Source organism: Hypanus sabinus, chromosome 1 (assembly GCF_030144855.1).
Source record: "Hypanus sabinus isolate sHypSab1 chromosome 1, sHypSab1.hap1, whole genome shotgun sequence".
Lineage (NCBI taxonomy): Eukaryota > Metazoa > Chordata > Chondrichthyes > Myliobatiformes > Dasyatidae > Hypanus > Hypanus sabinus.
Genome location: NC_082706.1, coordinates 213,319,335 through 213,344,792, shown reverse-complemented (window position 1 = coordinate 213,344,792; position 25,458 = coordinate 213,319,335). Strand labels below are relative to the sequence as shown.

The 25,458-nt window shown below is 43.6% G+C and overlaps 2 non-coding genes across 2 annotated transcripts; both read left to right on the top strand.

Annotated features, from left to right (window-relative positions):
* Nucleotides 1–5,786: 5,786 nt before the first annotated feature.
* Nucleotides 5,787–5,859, top strand: trnar-acg (transfer RNA arginine (anticodon ACG)). Its single transcript has one exon. It is a non-coding gene; the product is annotated as a tRNA-Arg (tRNA).
* Nucleotides 5,860–7,886: 2,027 nt separating this feature from the next.
* Nucleotides 7,887–7,959, top strand: trnar-acg (transfer RNA arginine (anticodon ACG)). The gene has a single exon. It is a non-coding gene; the product is annotated as a tRNA-Arg (tRNA).
* Nucleotides 7,960–25,458: the final 17,499 nt, after the last annotated feature.

Below are 25,458 nucleotides of genomic sequence, written 5' to 3'. Positions count from 1 at the left end.
GCATTCCTCAATGCCCTACCATTTACCCTGTATGTTCTATTTGGATTATTCCTGCCAAAATGTAGAACCTCACACTTCTCAGCATTAAACTCCATCTGCCAACGTTCAGCCCATTCTTCCAACCGGCATAAATCTCCCTGCAAGCTTTGAAAACCCACCTCATTATCCACAATACCTCCTACCTTAGTATCATCAGCATACTTACTAATCCAATTTACCTCCCCATCATTCAAATCATTTATGTATATTACAAACAACATTGGGCCCAAAACAGATCCCTGAGGCACCCCGCTAGTCACCGGCATCCATCCCGATAAACAATTATCCACCACTACTCTCTGGCATCTCCCATCTAGCCACTGTTGAATCCATTTTATTACTCCAGCATTAATACCTAACGACTGAACCTTCTTAACTAACCTTCCATGTGGAACTTTGTCAAAGGCTGGAGAGCATGCCTCCATGTTCTCTTCAGCCACCTCTTTCAGAAAAGTCAAAGAGAGGGTATATAATAAAGCAAATATTAGTGGGAATTTAGAGGATTGGGAATCTTTTAAAAATCAATAGAAGGCAACTAAAATGTCGCTAGGAAGGTAAAGATGGAATACAAAAATAAGCTAACCAATAATATTAAAGAGGATACCAAAAATTTCTTCAAATACATAAAGTGTGAAAGAGAGGCAAGAGTGGATATCAGACCACTGAAAAGTGATGCTGGAGAGGTAGTAATGTGGCACAATGAAATGGCAGATGAACTGAGTAAGTATTTTGCATCAGTCTTCATGGTGGAAGATGCTAGCAATATGGTTGAAGTTCCAGGTGTCAGGGATCACAAAGGCATGAAGTTGCCATTACTAGGGAGAAGGTTCTTGGAAAACTGAAAGGTCCAATGGGAGGTAAGTCATCTGGACCAGCTAGTGTACATCCCAGAGTTCTGAAAGATGTGGCTGAAGAGATTGTAGAGGTATTTGTAATGATCTTTCAGGAATCAATAGATTCCAGAACAGTTCTGGGAGACTGGAAAATTGCAAATGTCACACCACCCTTCAAGAAGGTTGAGAAACAGAAGAAAGAAGACTATAAGTAGTTAGTTAGAGTCAATTTTTAAGAACAAGGTCTCAGGAAACTTGGAGGCACATGATAAAATAGGCCATAGTCAGCATGGTTTCCTCAAGGGAAAATCCTGCCTGACAAATCTGCTGGAATTATTGTAAGAAATAACAAGCAGGAAAGACAAAGGAGAATTGGTTGAATTTGTGTATTTGGATTTTCAGATGGCCTTTAACAAGGTGACACATATGAGAACGCTTAACAGACAATGAATCCATGGTATTACAGGAAAGATTCCAGCATGGATAAAGCAGTGGCTGATTGGCAGGAGGCAAAGAATGGAATTTGTCACAGGTAGATAGGGTAGTAAAGAGAGCTTTTGGCACATTGGCCTTTATAAATCAAAGTATTGAGTATAAGAGTTAGAATGTTATGGTGAGGTTGTATAAGACATTGGTGAGACTGAATTTGGAGTATTGTGTTCAGTTTTGGTCACCGAATTACAGGAAGGATATTAATAAGGTTGAAAGAGTGCAGAGAAGGTTTACAAGGATGTTGTCAGGACTTGAGAAACTGAGTTACAGAGAAAGGTTAAATAGGTCAGGACTTTATTCCCTGGAGCATAGAAGAATGAGGGGAGATTTGATAGAGGTATATAAATTATGATGGGTATGGATACAGTGAACGCAAACAGGCTTTTTCCACTGAGGTTAGAGGAGAAAAAGAAAAACAGAGGACATGGGTTAAGGGTGAAGGGGAAAAAGTTTGGAGGGAACATTAAGGGGGGGGTTTCTCCACACAGAGAGTGGTGGGAGTGTGGAATGAGCTGCCAGATGAAGTGGTAAATGCGGGCTCACTTCTAACATTTCAGAAAAACTTGGACAGGTACATGGATGAGAGGGGTATGGATGGATATGGTCCAGGTGCAGGTCAGGGGGATTAGGCAGAAAAATGGTTCTGCACAGCCAAAAAGGGCCAAAAGGCCTGTTTCTGTGCTGTAATTTTCTATGGTTCTATGGAATTACAGGGAGCCTTTTCTGGTTCTCTGCCATAGACTAGTGATGTTCCACACGGGTCTTTGTTGGGACTGATTCTTTTTACGTTACATGTTAATGATTTGAATAATGGAATTGTTGGCTTTATTGCAAAGTTTGCAGAAGATACGAAGTGTGGTGAAAGGCACATAGTTTTCAGGAAGAAGAGAGGCTACAGAAGGCCATATACAGATTAGGAGAATGGGCAAAAAGGGAGTAGCGTATCAGGAAGTATATGGTCATGCACTTTGTAGAAGAAATGGAAGAATTGACTATTTTCTAAATGCAGAGAAAATACAAAAGAACTGAGGTGCAAAGGGACTTGGGAGTCCTTGTGCAGGGTGCCCTTCTACCTGCAATGGCTGCATACCTTCTGGTGCTCCCTGCTAGTGTGGATTTGAAACCAGACTGAAGAAAGTTAACCTTGTTATTGAGATCTGGAATTGAACATTGTGATTCAGGTTTAAATTAATTTATTGCATATACATGGAAACATATGGTGGAATGCTTCATTTGTGTTAACATTCAAATGACCAATATCCCTGAAGATACATATTGACCTCAGTAGCATTTGTAGGTTGAGCTGTGGTGAAGTGAGCAAATGCAATGTTAGCATTCATTTCAAGAGGACTAGAATATAACAGCAAGGATGTCATTTTGAGACTTTATGAAACACGGGCAGGGCCTCACTTGGAGTATTGTGAGTGGTTCTGGGCCACTTACTTAGAGAGGATGTACTGAAGCTGGAGAGGGTTCAAAGAAGGTTCACAAAATGATTCCAGGATTGACAGGCTTGTCATATGTCAGAATTCTTTGACACAGCCAGCCAGCAGTGGAGGCCAGTTCTTTATGTAGAGTTAAGGCAAAGCTTGACAGATTCTTGATTGGTCAGGGCATGAAAAGATATGGGGAGAAGACAGGATATTGAGACTGAACTGGAAATTAGATCAGCCATGATGAAATGGCAGAGCAGACTCAATGGGCCAAATAGCCTAACTCTGCTCCTATATCTTATGGCCTTATAACCTTCAGATTTGATCAGATATGTCCAACCAGGCACAAAGCCATGCTTTAATCACTAGATATCTAGCCAAATATTTATACAGTATATCTGGTCCTTTAGGATGCCTTTGATTAAATTGGGAACAGATTTTCTCAGGGAAATGTACGGCAGAAATGTGGCAAATGCTCAGGGGATATTTGCATGGCGTTCTGCCTAGGTACATTCCAATGAGACAGGGAAAGGATGGTCGGGCATAGGAACTGTGGTGTACAAAGGCTGTTGAAAATCCAGTCAAGAAAAAAAGCTTACAAAAGGTTCAAAAAACTAGGGTTATGATAGAGAGCTAGAAGATTATAAAGGGAGCAGGAAGGAGCATAAGAATGAAATTAGGAGAGCCGAAAGGGGCCATGAGAAGACCTTGGCAAGCTGATAGAGGTGTATAAGATGATGAGAGGCATTGATCGTGTGGATAGTCAGAGGCTTTTTCCCAGGGCTGAAATGGCTAACACGAGAGGGCACAGTTTTAAGGTGCTTGGAAGAAGGTACAGAGGAGATGTTAGGGGTAAGTTTTTTATGCAGAGAGTGGTGAGTGCGTGGAATGGGCTGCCGGCGATGGTGATGGAGGCGGATACTAGCATCAGAGTCGGGGTTAGGAGACTCCTGAATGCGTACATGGAGCGTAGAGAAATAGAGGGCTATGGGTAACCCTAGGTAATTTCTAAAGTAAGTCGAAGGGCCTGTATTGTGCTGTAGTTTTCTATCATTTTTGTATGTTTTCTAACTGATGCACCATCAATAATTTTTAGAGACGGGAAGTGAACGATAGGCTTTTATTAGCAGCAAAAAGGGAGCACGAAATCTTGGAGACTGAGGGAGGAGCAGTGCCCTAATCGCCTTTATACAGGGGTCTGTGGGAGGAGCCACAGGAGCAGTCAGCAGAGGGGCGTGTCCATACAGGTATACATAGTTTACCACACTAACATACTGGTGTAATTCTACACTGCTATCACAGACAGCGTTCTCACAGCGGCCTTTACTGTCTTGCTTGTGGCGGCGTTCTGTGACAGCAGAGGAAAACAACAGCGAAGTGTCAGCTCAGCAGAAAAGGTGTCTGGCTGCAGACCACCATCACTGGAAGATTGGTCTGTGTCCAAGACAATGAAGAACAGCAAATGCATTACGATCACTGACAATCTTGCAACCGTGCTTTTCACAGAGCTCCCTCCGGGCGAGAGCCATATTTACGTTCTTTCCAACACTGAACAGACATCCACCTCTTCGATTTCACAGCGCAAACAGTAACTCCCATGCTGAAAGACAAAGATGAGCAATAAGTACTACTTCAGCTGAGCTACACAAGTGGATTTGAACTTGCGAAAACTAAAACGCAATGCGATAAAATGTCTTTGCTTCTGGGGCTGGCCTACAACTCCGTCCCGAAACTTCAGATTATGGCACCACCTGCTGGTGTCAACTTTCACCCGCTGAACCAAGAGACTGCTCAAGGCTGACAATTCAGACTTGAAGAAAGTTATCTCGGTGCCTTTCCAACAACCCTTTACCGTTTTACAATTGCTATGAAGGCAAGAGTTTTTTCTTCTTGTTGCTTGGAGACCAATGAACTGTGAGAGTGGTGGTACTGCCAGAGCAGTATGTGTGAATGCGAGCCGGTGATAAACTATCCTTGGGCATTGCGTGCTTTGATGCTTCTGAATGCCATCTGGTCACGCGTCGAAGCACTTTTGAGAAATGTTTCGACACCAAAAAGGTTTGTGATACTGAATTGATCATCTGTGTAACAAAACAGAACCGATCGTTGGAGCCGGAGTTGAAGCAGTGGCTGAAGGATGACAGTCCTTCGCTCGAACAACTCAGCTATCGAAGGAAACCCGACTACGCTTTTGCACACTGACGCTTGCTGTCAATATTTATGGAGACACGTCTACTCCCTGCAGCACCCTGCCACTTGGAAATGTCCAATTCAAGCAGTGTGGGCCATTTGCACAATAGCGTCTCACTACGGTGCAGAATTTTCTATGTGTGACTCGTACCTGGTTCATTGATTATGTTGCCATACTTATGCAACACTTACCAGCTGCCTTCTTTCAGCCTGCTTTCCGGACAATTGCCTTCTTCCCAATTAAAGGATTTCTCACTGACTCCTCCCCTGAAGCTCACACAAGAACATAAGAAATAGGAGCAGGAGTACACAAGAACATAAGAAATAGGAGCAGGAGTAGGACATTTGGTCATTGACCCTTCTTCGCCATTCAATAAGATCATAGCTGATCTGACCATGGACTCATATCCACCCACCCGTCTTTTCCCCATAACCCTTAATACTCCTACTATGCAAAAATCTATGCAACCTTGTCTGAACTATATTCACTGAGGTAGCCTCCACTGCTTCATTGGGCAGAGAATTCCACAGATTCACCACTCTCTGGGGAAAGCAGTTCCTCTTTATCTCCATCCTAAATATAGCCCCCCAATCTTGAGATTACGTCACCTAGTTCTAGTCTCACCTACAAGAATCAATTTTCCTCTGTATCTAATCTATCCATTTCATAATTTTATATAAGATCTCCTCTCATTCTTCTGAATTCTAGCGAGTACAGACAGAAATTCTCCTCGTTGTTTAACTCCGTTACCTCTGGAATCAACCTGGTAAACCTCCTCTAGTATATCCTTTCTCAAGTGGGCCAGTGGCGCAATGGATAACGCGTCTGACTACGGATCAGAAGATTGTAGGTTCGACTCCTACCTGGCTCGATGGTATCCTTTGCCCTTTTCTTATGCACTCCTGTAGCAGATAGCTGCCTTCTTTCACCCTGCTTCCCCGTTCTTACCGCCTACCTGATTTATCACTCACTCCCAACCTGAAGCTCACTGTTCAATGCGGCATCAGCTACCAGAAATCTATTACTCTACACTCCATTCAAACAAGCCCGCTTGACGCCTTGTTTTTATCTTTGCAGAAAATGGCCCATCTCCTCTCCGTCTCTCTCATCCTTACAGCACCGACAGGCGTCACAGCAATTTCATGACAGGCGTGCCTCTGCATCCAAAACATCAACGGTGTATGCCGCCATGATATCATTACCTCCCGCATGCTAAGCGACGCCAACACTGAGCAAGTTGCCTCACATCTTTTTCTCCGCTCTGCTCCGCCAGCACCATTGTATGCCTGAAACGGCAGCCCAAACCACGAGAAGGAACGGAAACATCAGAAACTCTCACACCTCGAACATCTGTGACTGCACACAGTTTGGAGCTCTCTGACTGGTCTGGATTTGAAACTCCGGAAACTGGAATTGATTCAACGGGCTGAAGAAAGTTATCCTTGTGCTGTTTCGGACAATATGCTGCTACAGGAGCTGGTTTTGAGATCCTGGGTTGAATGTTGCGATTCCGATCCAGGTTTAAATTTGTTTTGCACATTTACATTGAAACATACCATGAAATGATTGGTTTCCATTAACATCCAAACGACCAATATCCCTGAAGATGCATATTCAGCTCAGTAAAATGTCCCCTCTCCACCCAAACATAGTCATCAACTCTACAGTGAGCACCGTTTCTACGTTCAGTTTTGGGTATCCTTGCGATCGACCAGGATCGATCCTGATGTGGAAGAAATAGAACTCCTCCATTAACAAAAGCGATTGCCATTGGATATACTCCTTGTTGCAGATGGAAAAATTCATCTTCACCGGAACATATCGGTGTAATTCTCTACTGCTAACATAGAGAGAGAATTCTCACAGCAGCCATAACTGTATTGCTTGGTGCAACGTCTGCTGGCGATATACGATAATTACCGCGAACTGCCAGCTCAATATAAAGAGGCGACTGCCTGAAGTCCACCATCACTGGAAGGCCTGCCCATGTCCATGTCCAACAGGGGCAGGAAATGACACTGACGATACTGCAAACCTGCTTACCAAATGCTCCCTCCCGGGGAGAGCCATGTTTACGTTCGCTGGAATAGGCAGTGCACATCTACCTCTTCGATTTCTTCGATTTCAGAGGCCAAACAGCACTCTCATGCGGAAAGATGAAGATTGTATTCCAGGCCTGCGCTAGAACACAGATGAGCAGCAAGTAGCACTCAGCTGAGCTACACAAGTGGGATAAGATCTGACACACTGCGATAAGATGGCTTTGCTTCTGGGGCTGGCCCGCGACTGTGCGCCGAAACTTCAGATTATGGCACCACCTGCTGGTGTGGATTGGGAACCGCTGAACCGAGAGTGAGAGCTCAGGCCTGCCAACTCAGACTTGCAGAAAGTTATCTCGGTGCCTTTCCGGCAACCTGTATTGTTGTAGAGTTGCGGTGAAATCGCGGGTTCTATCTTCCCTTCTCTTGGAGACCAGTCAAGTGTGCGTGTGGTGGTACTGCCAGAGCCGCGAGTGTTAACACACATCGCTCTGGAATACGAGCTGCTGATAGGCTATCCTTGGGTGTTTTGTGATTTGATTGTTTTGAGCTCCATCTGGTCACTTGTCGGAGCTCTATTGAAGGTAGTCTCATGCCGCTGAGAAGCTCACTGATAGATGATCTGTCTAATGAAAGAGGAACCGATCGTTGGAACCCGATTTGAAGCAGCGACTGAAGGACGCCGCATTTCTGAGTACAGTCCTTCACGATACAAACTGAAGGATGTCGAGAAGCCGGCTGCAATCTACTGCACATCGGCGGCAGTTGCCATCAACATTTAGGGCAGCCAGTTACAGACGTCGGTCTATCGCACTGCAGCACACTGCCATTTGAAGCTGTCCAGAGTTCCAGGTTGTGTGGGCCAGTGGCGCAATGGATAACGCGTCTGACTACGGATCAGAAGATTGTAGGTTCGACTCCTATCTGGCTCGCTGGTATCCTTTACACTCTTATGCACTCCTTTGGCCGCCAGCTGCCTTCTTTCACCGTTCTTACCGCTTACCTGATTTATCACTCACTCGCAACTTGTTACCGTTCAAAGTGGCATCAGCTACCAGAAATCTTTTACTCTGCACTCCATTCAAACAAGCCGGCTTGACACCACAATTTCATCTTTTCAGTAAAAAATGGCACCTTTTCCTCTACTCTCTCATCCTTCCAGCACTGACAGGCGTTCACAACAACTTCATGACAGGCGTGCCTCTGCATCCAAAACATCAACGGTGTATGCCGCCATGATATCGCTACCTTCTTCATGCTAAGCGACGCCAACACTGAGCAAGTTGCCTCACATCCTTTTCTCCGCTCTGCTCCGCCAGCACCATTGCATGCCTGAAACGACAACCCAAACCACGAGAAGGAACGGAAACATCAGAAACTCTCACACCTCGAACATCTGTGACTGCACACAGTTTGGAGCTCTCTGACTGGTCTGGATTTGAAACTCCGGAAACTGGAATTGATTTAACGGGCTGAAGAAAGTTATCCTTGTGCTGTTTCGGACAACGTACTGCTACAGGAGCTGGTTTTGAGACCCTGGGTTGGAGGTTGTGATTCCGAACCAGGTGTAAATTTGTTTTGCATATTTATATGGAAACCTAGCATGAAATGATTGGGTTCGTTAACATCCAAACGACCAATTTCCTTGAAGATACATATTCAGCTCGGCAGAAATGTCCCCTCTCTACCCAAACATAGTCAACCACTCTACAGTGAGCACCGTTTCTACGTTCAGTTTTGGGTATCCTTGCGAAAATTCAAGTCCTTTTTTAAAAATATATTTTTATTGCAGGAATGACACAATACAGAATACATAATGGATTACATTTTAAGGCAGAGATTAATAGGTATTTGAGTAGCCAAGGCATCAAAGGTTATGGTGAGAAGGCGGGGGAGTGGGACCAAATGGGAGAATGGATCAGCTCATGATAAAATGACAGAGCAGACTCGATGGCCCTAATGGCCGACTTCTGCTCATTTGTCTTATGATACATATAATGACCTGATGTGGAAGAAATAGAACTCCTCCATTAACAAAAGCGATTGCCATTGGATATACTCCTTGTTGCAGATGGGAAAATTTCATCTTCACCGGAACATATCGGTGTAATTCTGCACTGCTAACATGGAGAGAATTCTCACAGCAGCCATAACTGTATTGCTTGGTGCAACGTCCGCTGGCGATATACGATAATTACCGCGAACTACCAGCTCAATATAAAGAGGTGACTGCCTGCAGTCCACCATCACTGGAGGGCCTGCCCATGTCCATGTCCATCAGGGGCAGGAAAAAACACTGACAATACAACAAACCTGCTTACCAAATGCTCCCTCCCGGGGAGAGCCATGTTTACGTTCGCTGGAATACGCAATGCACATCTACCTCTTCGATTTCAGAGGCCAAACAGCACTCTCATGCGAAAAGTTGAAGATTGTATTCCAGGCCTGCGCTAGAACACAGATGAGCAGCAAGTAGCACTCAGCTGAGCTACACAAGTGGGATAAGATCTGACAGACTGCGATAAGATGGCTTTGCTTCTGGGGCTGGCCCGCGACTGTGCGCCGAAACTTCAGATTATGGCACCACCTGCTGGTGTGGATTGGGAACCGCTGAACTGAGAGTGAGAGCTCAGGCCTGCCAACTCAGACTTGCAGAAAGTTATCTCGGTGCCTTTCCGGCAACCTGTATTGTTGTAGAGTTGCGGTGAAATCGCGGGTTCTATCTTCCCTTCTCTTGGAGACCAGTCAAGTGTGCGTGTGGTGGTACTGCCAGAGCCGCGAGTGTTAACACATATCGCTCTGGAATACGAGCTGCTGATAGGCTATCCTTGGGTGTTTTGTGATTTGATTGTTTTGAACTCCATCTGGTCACTTGTCGGAGCTCTATTGAACGTAGTCTCATGCCGCTGAGAAGCTCACTGATAGGCGACTGTTAATCTCGAGAGACCATGGATTTGCGTCTTGGAAAATTTTCCAGGGCGCAGGCCTGGTCAGGGTTGTATGGGAGACCGCCGGATGCCCATGCTGCAAGTCTCCACTCTACACGCTACCGATGTTATCCTAGGGAAGCGCAAGGGACAATACTGCTTTACACAGGTGTCGTCGATGAGCAATGTGTGATTCAATATCTTGCTCAAAGACACAACAGATTGTCTTAGCTGAGGCTCGAACTGGCGACCTTCTGATCAGTAGACCAACACTCACTGTGATACGCGCTTGATTATCAGCCTAACAGAAGACGTTGGAGCCCGATTTGAAGCAGCAACCGAAGGTCGACGCATTTCAAGTCAAGTGAAGTCACTTTTTATTGTCATTCCGACCACAACTGCTGGGACAGTACACAGTAAAAACGAGACATCGTTTTTCAGGACCATGATGCTATATGAAACTGTACAAAAACTACACAGAACTGTGCACAAATGCTTCAGAGCCTTTTCCCTGATAGCAGGAGGGAGAATAGTTTGTATGATGGGTGCGTGGGGTCCTTCATAATGCTGTTTGCTTTGCGGATGCAGCATGTAGTGTAAATGTCTGTAATGGCGGGAAGAGAGACCACGATGATCTTCTCAGCTGACCTCAATATCCGCTGCAGGGTCTTGCGATCCAAGATGGTGCAATTCCCGAACAAGGCAGTGATGCAGCTGCTCAGGATGCTCTCAATACAACCCCTGCAGAATGGGATGAGGATGCGGGGGGGTGGGAGATGGACTTTCCTCAGCCTTCGCAGAAAGTAAATACGCTGCTGGGGTTTATTTGCTATGGAGCTGGTGTTGAGGGACCAGGTGAGATTCTCCGCCAGATGAACACCAAGAAATTTGGTGCTCTTAACGATCTCTACGGGGGAGCCATATAAACCATAGAACCACAGAACCATTGAACACTACAGCACAGTACAGGCCCTTCAGCCCTCCATGATGTGCTGACCCTTATAATCCCTAAAAAAAAGTACTAAACCCACACTACCCCATAACCCCCCATTTTTCTTTCATCCATGTGCCAGTCCAAGAGGCTCTTAAATACCCCTGATGTTTTAGCCTCCACCACCATCCCTGGCAAGTCATTCCAGGCACCCACAACCATCTGTGTAAAAAAAAAACTTACCCCTGATGTCTCCCCTAAACTTCCCTCCCTTAATTTTATACATATGCCCTCTGGTGTTTGCTATTGGTGCACTGGGAAACAGGTACTGACTATCCACACAATCTATGCCTCTCATAATCTTGTAGACCTCTATCAAATCCCCTCTCATTCTTCTACGCTCCAAAGAGAAAAGGCCCAGCTCTGCTAACCTTGCTTCATATAGCTTGTTCTCCAAACCAGGCAACATACTGGTAAATCTCCTCTGCACCCTCTCCATAGCTTCCACATCCTTCCTATAATGAGGTGACCAGAATTGAACACAATACTCCAAGTGCAGTCTCACCAGAGATTTGTAGAGTTGCAACATGACCTCTCTACTCTTGAACTCAATACCCCTGTTTATGAAGCCTAGCATCCCATAGGCCTTATTAACTACCCTATCAACCTGCGCAGCAACCTTGAGGGATGTATGGATTTGAACCCCAAGGTCCTTTTGTTCATCCACACTCTTAAGTAATTGACCATTAATCCTGTACTCAGTCTTCTAGTTTGTCCTTCCAAAATGCATCACCTCACACTTGTCCGGATTGAACTCCATCTGCCACTTTTCTGCCCAACTCTGCAGCCTGTCTATATCCTCTTGTAACCTTCGACCACCTATAGCTCCATCCACAACTCCTCCAGTCTGCGTGTCATCCGCAAACTTACTCACCCATCCTTCCACCTCTACATCCAGGTCATTTATAAAAATCTCAAATAGCAGGGGTCCCAGGACAGATTCCTGCGGCACTCCACTAGTCACCGCCCTCCAGGCAGAATACTTCCCTTCCACAACTACCCTCTGCTTTCTTCCTTTAAGCTAATTTTTTATCCAAACCGCCAAGGTTCCACTTATCCCATGCCTCATGACTTTCTGGATGAGTCTCTCATGAGGGACCTTGTCAAATGCTTTGCTAAAGTCCATGTAGACCACATCCACTGCCCTACCCTCATCAATTTCTTTTCTTACCTCTTCAAAAAACTCAATCAGGCTCGTGAGGCATGATTTTTCCTTCACAAATTTTGACTATACATGAGTAGACAGTACTTCTCCAAATGCTCACAGATCCTATCCTTTGTTACGTATTCAGGCAACAATAAATATATGAGATCGGCAAGGGTTTCTTATAACAAACAACACGTTTATTAAACACCGAAAACAAACCCCCCAAAAGTAAACAAACACTACCGTAACCGGAAACAGCTGCTGAGCGGCTGTTCAAACAGTTCGTAAAGTGATATTCCAAAACAGTTCTTTAAAGTGGTATTGCCAAAAGTTCAATATGCTCACAGTCCATTTAAAAGGAGAGACTTTACAGGACGATTTAAATTCTCTTTCACGTCGCTTGCTTCGATCCCCGACGTCGAACTTCCCACGAAGAATTTACGAAACAGAACGGCTTAAAGGCACTGACCTTTCCTTCCTCACTATCCTCAATCCTTTCTGGTAAACCCAGGGATTAACACGAAGATAGTCAACGAAATCCTTCCAAATAAGGATCAAACAAAGGTCGCCCCCGTTTCACCGTAGAAAGTGATTCTCCTCGATCTTTACTTCCAACCTTGAATCTTCACTCTCCTCTAATTGCGAAATAACAGAATCATAAAGAACCTGTTGGCATTAACCTTTTAAACTTTAGGCATTAAATAAAAACTTCATCCTTCAACTAAACTGCGTCATCACTTCAAACACGCAGTGGCATGAAGTCAACCTGGCAAATCCAGCCACGAACTGCCCCTCCTCACAGGGTGGGGTCTACCTTTTATAACCTGTAAAAAAAACCCGTCACATGATCTCTACTGGCGGGAAAATGACATCATTCCACCATCACAAGACCATCACCTCAAGTCCAGTACAGCTTCAACCCCAGTCACATGACAAGGGCACCACTGTCATGTGTCACCAGTACGTAACACCTCCCTCCAAAAAAAACATTTTTGGTCTGACAAGAACAAAAATTTTTAACAATTGCTTACAAGAAAAACAAAGGTATAAATTTTATAACATACACAATACACAACACCATCATATAACAGCTTATAAGTCACAATACAGTAGGAGTGTTACAATTGAAAAAAAACACTCCATAAAAAAAAATTACAGTGTACATTCAACATCGAGATAGACAATCAGCAACCACATTATCTTTACCTTTAATATGAGTCATCACAATATTGTACTCTTGTAACATCAAACTCCAATTTAATAACCTTCTGTTTTTGTTTTTCATCTTACTCAGAAAAACTAACGGATTATGATCAGTGTAAACAATAAGTGGTTTCTGATTTGTACTAACATATACCTCAAAATATTCCAAAGCTAAAACAAGAGATAACAATTCTTTCTCTTTTGTCGAATAATTTCTTTGATGCTTATTAAATTTCTTAGAAATGTAAGCTACTGGATGATAAACCTCATCACCCTCATTCCTTTGCATTAATACTGCTCCTGCAGCCTCATCACTAGCATCCACAGCCAATGAAAAAGGTTTTCCAAAGTCAGGTGCCTTAAGCACAGGTTGTTGACATATCATTGTTTTCAATTTTTCAAATGCTTCTTGACAAGGCACCGTCCATACAAACTTCTCATTCTTCCGCAGAAGGTTAGTTAATGGAAGGGCAACATTAGCAAAATTCTTACAAAATTTCCGATAATATCCTACCATTCCCAAAAACCTTCTGAGAGTCTTTTTCCCCGTTGGAGTGGGAATCTCTAAAATTGCCTGAACTTTTGCCTGAACAGGAGCTACCTTACCTTGACCCACAACATAACCAAGGTAAGTCACAGTGGCATGTCCAAATTCACTCTTAGCTAAATTAATAGTTAAGTTAGCTTTTGAAAGCCTTTCAAACAATTTCTCCATCGCAATAATGTGTGCTTCCCAAGTATCATTTCCTGTCACTAAATCATCAATATAAGCATCAGTATCTTTCAATCCCTGAATCACAAAGTTAATCATCCTCTGGAAAGTACCTGGGGCATTCTTCATCCCAAATGGAAGAACATTATATTCATATAATCCAGATGGAGTTACAAATGCAGAAATCTCTCTACCTCTGTCCGTTAATGGAACACACCAATACCCTTTCAATAAATCAATCTTTGTAAGGAACTTTGCCTTTCCAACTTTATCTACACAATCATCTACTCTAGGAATTGGATATGCATCTGTTTTCGTTACAGCATTCACCTTCCTATAATCTGTACAAAACCTAATACTACCATCTGGCTTTGGCACCATAACACATGGCGAACTCCAATTCGAATTAGAATGTCTAATGATATTATTCTCTAACATGTATTCAATTTCTTTCTCAGCAAGTTCACATTTTTCCATGTTCATCCTATATGGATGTTGTTTAATAGGTTTGGCATCCCCAACATCTACATCATGTGAAGCTATAGTAGTCCTTCTCGGAACATCTGGAAACAACTCCTTATATTTAAAAATCAACTCCTTCATCTGTTGTCTCTGCTCTAACTGTAAATGTGCTAATTTTTCATCAATATTTTCCAGAATGGTTGAATTTGGTAACCTAATAGAAACAATGTTGGATTTAGAATGAAAGTCAGATGAATCATCTATCATGTTCCTAGTTAAATCAAACTCATTCTCACTAGCCACAACAGTCACAGTATCAGATTGTTTCTCAAAATATGGTTTCAACATATTTATATGGCAAAGTTGTGTTGACCTTCTACGATCTGGAGTTTTTACCACGTAATCCACATCATTGATTTTAGACACAATTTCATAAGGACCATGAAATCTAGCTTGAAAAGGATTTGTCTGCACTGGGAAAAGAACCAACACCTTATCTCCAGGCTTAAACATCCTCATCCTAGCGTCTTTATCATACCAAGTCTTCATTTTCTCCTGAGCCAACTTTAAATTTTCCTTAGCTAAGCTACAAGCTTTATGTAACCTGTCCTTAAATTTCAACACATAGTCCAACAAATTAGTGTGTACTTCCTTATTAATCCACTGTTCTTTCAACAAAGCTAAAGGTCCTCTAACTCTATGCCCAAACACAAGTTCAAATGGACTAAAACCTAAAGATTCCCTTACTGCAAATAAAAGTAAGTTTATACCCTCATTCCAGTCACTTTCATTTTCCACACAAAATGTCCTAATCATATTCTTGAGGGTAGAATGAAACCTCTCCAAGGCACCCTGCGATTCTGGATGGTATGCAGACGAAGTGATTTGCTTAGCTCCCAATTTATAAACTATCTGTTGAAACAATCCAGACATAAAATTACTGCCTTGATCAGTTTGTATCTCCTCAGGTAATTCAAAATAAGTAAAAAAATTTATAAGGGCCTTTGTCACAGTCTTAGCTTTTATATTCCTAAGTGGTACTGCCTCTGGAAACCTAGAAGAAGTACACGATAGTCAACAAATACTGATAACCAGTTTTTGTCTTTGGTAATGGACCAACACAATCTACAATAACTTTAGAAAATGGTTCACCAAATGCTGGGATAGGTTGTAATGGAGCTACTGGTGTAACCTGATTTGGTTTACCCACAATTTGACAAGTATGGCACGTTTTACAAAACATCACCACATCTTTTCTTAGACCAGGCCAGTAAAAATGTTTTAAAATCTTGTCCACAGTTTTCCTTACCCCTTGATGTCCACCTAAAGGCACACTATGAGCTAAAGTCAAAATCTCATTTCGATAAGCTTTTGGAACAACTACCTGGTAAACAACATTCCAATCCTCACTTGCAGGAATTGTAGGCGATCTCCACTTCCTCATCAACACTCCTTTTTCCAAGTAATATCCTACTGGCACCTTATCAATTTCACTATCTAGTAAAACCTGCTCTTTTAATTTTATAATCTCAGAGTCTCTATTCTGCTCTGCTATCATCTCCTTCCGAGACAAAGATAAATCTTTGTAGTCAGACTTACTCCCAGAATCTTGTTCAAACAACGAAGATAAGAAAGTCTCTGACACATCCTCAAAACTCGAATCCTGAGTTGAACAGTCCTGAATAACAACCTCATTCTGCGCATCAATCTTTTTAGCCACAGCTCTAGTCACAACACAGGAAGAATCTGTGTTAGAATTCAACTCTGGTTCCTCTGACTCCATTGTCAAATGCACTTCAGGAAAAACTTGTCCACCTGCCAAGTCATTACCTAACAATAAAGAAATACCCTTCACAGGTAAGCTATGCTGTAATCCTACTTTAACAAATCCAGTAACTAACCCCGACTTTAAATTTACTTTATGCAAATGTACAGGCATAAAATCACTTCCAACACCTCTTATGTAATTTACCTCACCAGTATCAGACTCTTCATTAAACTTCAACACACTGTCTAACATCAGTGATTGAGAAGCACCAGTATCCCTAAGGATTTTTATTGGCACCAGAGTAGATCCTTCTTTCAAGGATACGAACCCTTCAGTTATAAAATGATCATATCCCTTTCTAACTTGGTCAGACTCTAACAAAGCCTCATTTGTGTTTATCAAACCCTGTAACTTTACAGGTGCTTCAGTATGTTGCACACAAGCATCTGGAACTGCTTCCTTCTCTTTCTTTCTCAATTTGAAACAGTTAGCTATTACATGGCCAGGCTTCTTACAATAGTTACAAGTAAGACCAAACTGTCTTTCCTTCACAGGCTTTCCTTTCTCATCAACTTTCTCATTAACCTCCGATTTAATTTCAAATTTACCTGGAGTCTCCATGTTATTTTTCCTCTTAAAAATTCTGCCCTGAGGAAATTTGTTCTTATGGATCAAAACATACTCATCAGCTAATCTAGCACAGTCCTGCAATTTATCAGCATCCTTCTCATTTAAGTAGGTCCTTACTTCAACAGGAATGCTTCTTTTAAATTCCTCCATTAAAATCAGCTCTCTCAATGTATCATAGTCCCCATTTACATTTTTAGAAGAAACCCATCTCTCAAAACACATAGCTTTATCATAGGCAAATTCCACATAAGTTTTTTCCACAGACTTTTTCAAACTTCTGAATCTTTCCCTATATGCTTCTGGGACTAACTCATATGCCTTTAATATATGCCTCTTTACAATATCATAATCAAGAGCTTGTGCAGCTGTTAAAGCTGTGTAAACTTGTTGTGCTTTGCCTTTAATTACACTCTGTAACAACACTGACCATTTATCTTTCGGCCACTCTGACATCAGAGCAATAGTTTCAAAATGTTGAAAATACCTTTCCACTTCTGTTTCACTAAATGGAGGGACCAATTTAATTTCTTGACTAGCAACAAACGTTTTTTTTAGAACCAGAAGACTGATTTCCAGTCCTTAATTCCTCCATTGCATATGCAAATTCTCTCTTCTTTTGTTCCGCCTCCAATTTTCACCTCTCCAATTTCATTTGTTCGATTTGCAACTGCATCTCCAGATTACTTATTTGAAACGACTCTAAAATCGATTCATCAAAAACACCCGAATCCACATAGTGTGACGCGATTTTTCTCTGTATCACAGCCTTAGAAGTAGTCTGCAAAATACCTTTAAGTCGCAATCTACTAGCTAGCTCAAACACCTCAGTTTTTTTCGCCTTCGCCAACACCTCCGCAGCTGGCGAAGCCAGAAACTCATCAATATTCATTGCTGCCGAATACCACAACAAGCCAAACAAAAGAACCGAGTAATCCCCGTTTCCAAAACACCGATTTAAAAGTCAGCAAGCATTCAAACTCAAAAGTTTCAATCCCGACGCAGCCCCCATATTTAATGTTACGTATTCAGGCAACAATAAATATATGAGTTCGGCAAGGGTTTCTTATAACAAACAACACGTTTATTAAACACCGAAAACAAACCCCCCAAAAGTAAACAAACACTACCGTAACCGGAAACAGCTGCTGAGCGGCTGTTCAAACAGTTTGTAAAGTGATATTCCAAAACAGTTCTTTAAAGTGGTATTGCCAAAAGTTCAATATGCTCACAGTCCATTTAAAAGGAGAGACTTTACAGGACGATTTAAATTCTCTTTCACGTCGCTTCCTTCGATCCCCGACGTCGAACTTCCCACGAAGAATTTACGAAACAGAACGGCTTAAAGGCACTGACCTTTCCTTCTCCACTACCTTCAATCCTTTCTAGTTAAACCTAGGGATTAACACGAAGATAGTCAACGAAATCCTTCCAAATAAGGATCAAACAAAGGTCGCCCCCGTTTCACCGTAGAAAGCGATTCTCCTCGATCTTTAACTTCCAACTTTGAATCTTCACTCTCCTCTAATTGCGAAATAACAGAATCATAAAGAACCTGCTGGCAATGACCTTTTAAACTTTAGACATTAAATACAAACTTCATCCTTCAACTAAACTGCGTCATCACTTCAAACACGCAGTGGCATGAAGTCAACTTGGCAAATCCAGCCACGAACTGCCCCTCCTCACAGGGTGGGGTCTACCTTTTATAACCTGTAAAAAAAACCCGTCACATGATCTCTACTGGCGGGAAAATGATGTCATTCCACCATCACAAGACCATCACCTCAAGTCCAGTACAGCTTCAACCCCAGTCACATGACAAGGGCACCACTGTCATGTGTCACGAGTACGTAACACCTTAAGAATCCTTTCCAGTAGTTTGCATACCACTGACATAAGACTCACCGGCCAATAGTTCCCAGGTTTCTCCTTATTACCTTTTTTAAACAAGGGAACTACATTCACCATTCTCCAGTCCTCCGGCACTTCCCCTGCAGCCAAAGAGGTCTCAAAGATCATAGCTAATGCTCCTGCGATCTGTTCTCTCAATTCCCAGAGCAACCAGGGGTGTATCATATCCGGCCCTGGGGATTTATCAATCTTAATGTTTTTAAGAAGATCCAGCACTACTTCTTCCCTAATCTCCACATTGTCCAGCACACAGGCCCGCTCTACTTCGACCTCATCCTGATCAAGATCCTTTTCACCTGTGAATACTGAAGCAAAGTATTCATTTAGGACCTCCCCAACCTCCTCCGCCTCCAGGCACATGTTGCCCTCTTTATCCTTTAGCGGTCCCACCTTTGTTCTCGTCATCCTCCTGTTCTTCACATATGCATAGAACGCCTTGGGGTTCTCCTTAACCCTACATGCCAAGGCCTTCTCATGCCCCCTTTGAACTCTCCTATGTCCTTTCTTTAGCTCCTTCCTGGCTACCCTATATTTCTCATAAGACCCTCCTACTTCCTGCTTCTTATATCTAATATATGCTCCCTTTTCTCTCTTGATGAGTTGCCTCACATGATTTGTCAGCAATGATTCCCTTTTCCTACCATTTTTTCCTTGCCTCAGTGGGACAAACCTATCCTAAATCCAGCCCAAGTGGTCCCTAAACTTCTCCCACATTACTTCTGTGCTTTCCCCTTTGAACATCTGTTTCCAATTTACTCTCGCTAGTTCCTGCCTCATCCCTTCAAAGTTAGCCCTTCCCGAGTTAAGCGTTTTACCATTTCGTCTGATTTTATCCCTTTCCATAGCTATGCTGAAGCTAAGGCATTTGTTGTCACTCTCACCAAAATGCTCCTCCACCAAGAGGTCTGTCACCTGACCAGGTTCATTACCCAGAACTAGATCCAGTATAGCCTCTCCTCTCGTCGGCCGGTCCACATACTGTGTCAGGAATCCTTCTTGAAGACACCTGACAAATTCAGCTCGATCTATCCCCCTTGCACTCAGGAGGTGCCAGTCAATATGAGGAAGGTTGAAATCACCCATAACTATTACCCTGTATTTCCTGCTCCATTCTAAAATCTGCCTGCTTATCTGTTCCTCGGTGTCCCGAGGGCTACTTGGGGGCCTATAGACTACTCCCAGTGCAGTGATTGATCCCTTCCTATTTCTGACTTCCACCCAGATTCACTCTGTGGACACTCCTTCTGCAGCATCCTCCCTTTCTATAGCCATGATACTATCCCTGACCAGCAATGCCACTCCCCCCCTTTTCTATCTCCCATCCTATTCCTTTTAAAACACCTGAACCCCGGAACCTGCATCATCCAATCCTGCCCTTCCTCCAACCAACTTGTAGTAACTGCCACAACATTGTAGTTCCACGTACTAATCCATGCTCTAAATTCATCCTCCTTCTTCCTAACACTCCTAGCAATGAAATAGACACATTTCAACCCCTTTAACTGGCTACAGTTATGTTCTGTCCCCTGCCTGTCCTTCCTCATCCATATGACTGCCTGTCAGAAACTCCTCTCTATCACCTGAGCAAGTTGCCCCACATCATTTTCTTTGCTCTGTACCCCAGCACCATTGCATGCCTGCAACGGCAGCCCAACACACGAGAAGAAAGGAAAACAACAGAAAATGTCACACCTCGAACATCTGTGACTGCACACAGTTTGGACAATAGACAATAGGTGCAGGAGTAGGCTATTCGGCCCTTCTAGCCAGCACCGCCATTCACTGTGATCATGGTTGCTTATACACAATCAGTACCCCGTTCATGCCCTCTCCCCATATCCCTTGACCCTGCTATCTATAAGAGCTCTATCTAACTCTCTCTTGAATGCAACCAGAGACTTGGTCTCCACTGCCTTCTGGGGCAGAGCATTCCACATATCCACCACTCTCTGGGTGAAAAATTTTGTCTGCATCTCTGCTCTAAATGGCCTACCCCTTATTCTTAAACTGTGGCCTCTAGTTCTGGACTCACCCATCAGCGGGAACATGCTTCCTGCCTGCAGTGTGTCCAATCCCTTAATAATCTTATATGTTTCAATCAGATCCCCTCTCATCCTTCTAAATTCCAGTGTATACAAGCCCAGTCGCTCCAATCTTTCAACATATGACAGTCCCGCCATTCCAGGAATTAGCCTTGTGAACCTACGCTACACTCCCTCAAAAGAAAGAATGTCCTTCCTCAAATTTGGAGACCAAAGCTGCACACAATACTCCAGGTGGGGTCTCACCAGGGCCCTGTACAGCTGCAGAAGGACCTCTTTGAACCTATAAAGGCCAGCATGCCATTAGCTTTCTTCACTGCCTGCTGTACCAGCATGCTTGCTTTCATTGACTGATGTACAAGAACACCTAGATCTCGTTGTACTTCCCCTTTTTCTAAATTGACTCCATTTAGATAGTAATCCGCCATCCTGTTCTTGCCACCAAAGTGGATAACCTCACATTTATCCACATTAAACTGCATCTGCCATACATTTGCCCACTCACCCAAACTGTCCAAATCACCCTGCATTCTCATAACATCCTCCTGACATTTCACACTGCCACCCAGCTTTGTGTCATCAGCAAATTTGCTAATGTTACTTTTAATCCCGTCATCTAAATCATTAATATATATTGTAAACAGCTGCGGTCACAGTACCGAACCTTGTGGTACCCCACTGGTCACAGCCTGCCATTCCGAAAGGGACCCGTTAATCACTACTCTTTGTTTCCTGTCAGCCAGTCAATTTTCAATCTATGTCAGTACTCTGCCCCCAATACCATGTGCCCTAATTTTGCCCACTAATCTACTATGTGAGACTTTATATCAAAAGCTTTCTGGAAGTCCAGGTACACTACATCCACTGGCTCTCCCTTGTCCATTTTCATAGTTACATCCTCAAAACACTCCAGTAGATTAGTCAAGCATGATTTTCCCTTCATAAATCCATGCTGAGTCGGACTGATCCTTCTACTGCTATCCAAATGTGTCATAATTTCCTCTTTTATAACTGACTCCAGCATCTTTCCCACCACTGACGTCAGGCTAACCGGTCTATAATTCCCTGTTTTCTCTCTCACTCCTTTCTTGAAAAGTGGGTCAACATTAGTCACCCTCCAATCAGCAGGAACTGTTCCTGAATCTATAGAACATTGGAAAACGATTACCAATGCGTCCATGATTTCTCGAGCCACCTCTTTAAGTACCCTGGGATGCAGACCGTCAGGTCCCAGGGACTTATCAGCCTTCAGACTCAACAGTCTATCCAACACCGTTTCTTGCCTAATATAAATTTCCTTCAGTTCATCCTTTACCCTAGTTCCTTTGGCCACTATTACATCTGGGAGATTGTTTGTGTCTTCCCTAGTGACGACAGATCCAAAGTACCTGTTCAACTCATCTGCCATTTCCTTGTTCCTCATAATAAATTCACCCGTTTCTGTCTTCAATGGCCCAATTTTGCTCTTAACTTTTTTTTTTGCTATTCACATACCTAAAGAAGCTTTTACTATCCTCCTTTATATTCTTGGCTAGTTTACCTTCGTACTTCCATTTTTTCTTGGCGTATTGCCTTTTTTGTTATCTTCTGTTGCTCTTTAAAAGCTTCCCAGTCCTCTGGTTTCCCGTTCATCTTTGCTATGTTATACTTCTCTTTTATTTTTATACTGCCCTTTACTTCCCTCGCCAGCCATGGCCGCCCCTTACTCCCCTTAGGATCTTTCTTCCTCTTTGGAATGAACCGATCCTGCACCTTCTGCATTATTCCCAGAAATACCTGCTATTGTTGTTCCACTGTCTTCCCTGCTGGGATATTGTTCCATTGAACTTTGGCCAGCTCCTCCCTCATAGCTCCATAGTTCCCTTTGTTCAACTGTAATACTGACACATCCGATTTTCCCTTCTCCTTCTCAAATTGTAGATTAAAACATATCATATTATGGTCACTACCTCCTAATGGTTCCTTTACCTCGAGGCCCCTGATCAAATCCGGTTCATTGCACAACATTAAATCTAGAATTGCCTTCTCCCTGGTAGGCTCCAGTACAAGCTGTTCTAAGAATCCATCTCGGAGGCACTCCACAAACTCCCTTTCTTGGGGTCCAGTACCATTCTGATTCTCCCAGTCTACCTGCATGTTGAAATCCCCCATAACAACTGTATCATTACCTTTGCGACATGCCAATTTTAACTCCTCATTCAACTTACACCCTACATCCAGACTGCTGTTTGGGGGCCTGTAGATAACCCGCATTAGGGTCTTTCTACCCTTAGATTGTCTAAGTTCTATCCATACTGACTCTACATCCCCAGATTCTCTGTCCCCCCTCGCAAGGGACTGAATATCATTCCTCACCAACAGAGACACCCCACCCCCTCTGACAGTCAGTCTGTCCTTTTAATAACATGTATATCCTTGAATATTCATTTCCCAGGCCCTGTCCGCTTGAAGCCATGTCTCAGTTATTCCCACAGCATCGTACTTGCCAATTTCCAACTGAGCCTCAAGCTCATCTACTTTATTCCTTATACTTCGTGCATTCATATATAATACTTTTACTTGTTCATATCAATTCCTATTTTACTTGGCCATACTGTATGATCTCTTCTTGAGCTTTCTACTCCATTGATACTGTTGTCCTTTTTAACTTTTCTTATTTTCACTTTCCCTTTAACTCCATCCTTATATTTCCAGTTCATTCCCCCCCCCCCCCACCACTTAGTTTAAACACATCCGTGTTGCAGTGGCAAACCTGTCTGCCAGAATGCTGGTCCTCCGCCTATTAAGGTGCAACCCGTCCCTTTTGTACAATTCATCCCTGCCCCAAAACAGATCCCAGTGGTCCAAGAATGTAAATCCTTGCTTCCTGCACCAGTTCCTCAGCCACACATTCAGATCCATTATCTCCCTGTTCCTGCCCTCTCCAGCACGAGGAACTGGAAGCAAATCGGAGATAACCACCCTGGAAGTGTGGTTTCAGCCTTCTTCCGAGTTCTCTGAAGTCCCGCTGCAGAATGTTCTTCCTCTTCTTCCCGATGTCATTTGTGCCAACATGCACTACCACTTCCGGCTGTTCACCTTCACCCTTGAGGATTCCCTGCAATCGGTCCGTGATGTCCTGGATCCTAGCTCCAGGGAGGCAACACACCATCCTTAAATCTCGCCTGTTGCCGCAGAAACCCCTTTCCGTACCTCTTACTATGGAGTCCCCAACTACCACGGCTCTTCCTGATGTCTGACTCCTCGGCTCTGCTTCTGCACCAATTTTCAGCTCGCAGATCTGTCCGCCTCTCAGACTGGTAGTATCTTCTGTTCTGACAGCTTCCAAGAGCATGAATCTGTTTACGAGAAGTACATCCCCCGGAGTCTCCTGTACTTCAAGCATCCTTTCCTTCCTCATCGTCGCCCCCTTTCTCTCTTTCGGTATCCACGGTATAACGACCTCACTATCCTGGATCCTAGCACTTGTGACTGCACACAGTTTGGAGCTCTCGACTGGTTTCGATTTGAAACTCCGGAAGCTGGAGTTGATTCAACAGGTTGAAGAACGTTATCCTTGGGCTGCTTTGGGCAATGTGCTGCTACAGGAGCTGGTTTTGAGATCCTGGATTGAATGTTGCGCTTCCGATCCAGGTTTAAATTTGTTTTGCACATTTACATTGAAACATACCATGAAATGATTGGTTTCCATTAACATCCAAACGACCAATATCCCTGAAGATGCATATTCAGCTCAGTAAAATGTCCCCTCTCCACCCAAACATAGTCATCAACTCTACAGTGAGCACCGTTTCTACGTTCAGTTTTGGGTATCCTTGCGATCGACCAGGATCGATCCTGATGTGGAAGAAATAGAACTCCTCCATTAACAAAAGCGATTGCCATTGGATATACTCCTTGTTGCAGATGGAAAAATTCATCTTCACCGGAACATATCGGTGTAATTCTACACTGCTAACATAGAGAGAGAATTCTCACAGCAGCCATAACTGTATTGCTTGGTGCAACGTCTGCTGGCGATATACGATAATTACCGCGAACTGCCAGCTCAATATAAAGAGGCGACTGCCTGAAGTCCACCATCACTGGAAGGCCTGGCCATGTCCATGTCCATCAGGGGCAGGAAAAAACACTGACAATACAACAAACCTGCTTACCAAGTGCTCACTCCCGGGGAGAGCCATGTTTACGTTCGCTGGAATACGCAGCGCACATCTACCTCTTCGATTTCAGAGGCCAAACAGCACTCTCATGCGGAAAGATGAAGATTGTATTCCAGGCCTGCGCTAGAACACAGATGAGCAGCAAGTAGCACTCAGCTGAGCTACACAAGTGGGATAAGATCTGACAGACTGCGATAAGATGGCTTTGCTTCTGGGGCTGGCCCGCGACTGTGCGCCGAAACTTCAGATTATGGCACCACCTGCTGGTGTGGATTGGGAACCGCTGAACCGAGAGTGAGAGCTCAGGCCTGCCAACTCAGACTTGCAGAAAGTTATCTCGGTGCCTTTCCGGCAACCTGTATTGTTGTAGAGTTGCGGTGAAATCGCGGGTTCTATCTTCCCTTCTCTTGGAGACCAATCAAGTGTGCGTGTGGTGGTACTGCCAGAGCCGCGAGTGTTAACACATATCGCTCTG